Source organism: Lontra canadensis, unplaced genomic scaffold, assembly GCF_010015895.1.
Source record: "Lontra canadensis isolate GAN:19392208 unplaced genomic scaffold, GSC_riverotter_1.0 scaffold17, whole genome shotgun sequence".
Lineage (NCBI taxonomy): Eukaryota > Metazoa > Chordata > Mammalia > Carnivora > Mustelidae > Lontra > Lontra canadensis.
The window spans coordinates 18,927,904-18,929,604 of NW_022631011.1; positions in this window are offsets into that span (position 1 = coordinate 18,927,904).

The window sequence follows — 1,701 nt, forward strand, 5'->3', positions numbered from 1 at the left end:
GTACTTTTATTTCATGCAGAATCACCGAGTATTGTTGAGGTCAGACTTTTAAAAACACAAGTTGGTTCATTATACAACTAAGTATAGAGATAAAGTCCAACTTAATCAGCCTGAGTCTTGATTCCCTATTTTTCTAAATATGCCCTAATATTACTTGTGTTCTTTGCTGCGACTATGACATAATTAGTATAAATGGCATTAATTCTAAATAAAGTTTGCCAAAATTCTAACAAAACAAAATTCACCTCAAATGCAGGTTTTAAGAAATACAGGCTTTAAAAGAATGTTAAATGTTGCTCTCTTTTAGAAGGATCTTGGATCTTAAAGATAATCAAGAGGAAACAATTTAAAAGGTCAGTCACATTAAATGTAAATGGATGGAATATAGCTGAATTTTAGATTCATATATAAAGTATATCTCCATAAAGTTGTTTAAAAAAGAAAAGGGTGAGAGAATTTCCAGTACTTTACTCTTACTGATCATCACCCAAGATAAATATTGAAGGCAGAGGATCACAAACTTCAATACTTAGAGTTCAGACAAGGGAAGGTAAACTTATGCCCCCATGTCTAAAGTTAGTAGGTACTAGATGGTTCCAGAGATTACCATACACAAGGATATACCTAATGATTCCAAACCTTCTGAGTTTTCAAAATAAGTGGAAATATAGATTTTTGTAAATTAAAACATGGGCAACACTGTATAAGTCACAGAGAATGCATGTATAGATCGAATCTACCCCAAGGCCACCATTTTGCAAACTGAGCAGAAGAATACTTTGGATACACCGTATTTGTTCTTTGGTGGGTAAGATACACTTCATAACACAAAGTTTAAATAATATATATTAAAAATAAATTTTGAAAAAGAATACTTTAATAAGAAAACCCCAGTAGGCCAAGAAAAGCTTTTATAATGACTATGCTTAGCTTTCTTTGTGAGTCAAATAGCATGCAAATCCATAACTATTCCAAAGAAAGTGATACAGTAACTTGGATTTGAAGTCAGGTTCTAATGCTGATACTCCAAAGTAAGTAACAATCAAAGCCAAGAAAGAGCCACTGCCTGGCCCCCAGCTGTGGGGGCTTACTACTAAAGATACTGGTTTTCAAAGTCAGGGACTGAGCAAAGTTATTCTTATAATAAAATAATTATTTTAATGAAGTATTTGAAATAATTTTAAGCATCTGATCAATAAGATTATACACAAATATGGGATTATGCTGCACTTTACAAAAAAATAAAGCTAAGCATTTAAATATACAAAAGCAACTTTGGGTATAGATCTCTTCTGAAAGTATTCTTTTAACATATACATAATTTATAGCATTTTACACAATAACTTGCTGAAACAAAAAAATGTGGACAATTTAGCATTTACTACCATATAGAACATGGCCATAACAGTCCCGATGGGAAGAAGAGGATGAGGAGTAACATACTAGAGGTGTACTTTTCCCCCTGAATTCTTTTCCTAAAAAGCAGCTATCTTGTTTTGTTTTGTTTTAAAACCTTCCTGGAGGATTTACTGGTTCTTTCTTATGTGATTCTAAATATAGCTATTATTTTTCACAGCTACATGCCACAAAGGTGGAATTAAAAAAAATAATAAAGAGGGTTTGCTTTACAAAACATCAGCTTCCTTCTCAGATGTATGTGTGTGTGTGTGTGTGTGTGTGTATGTATGTATATATATATAT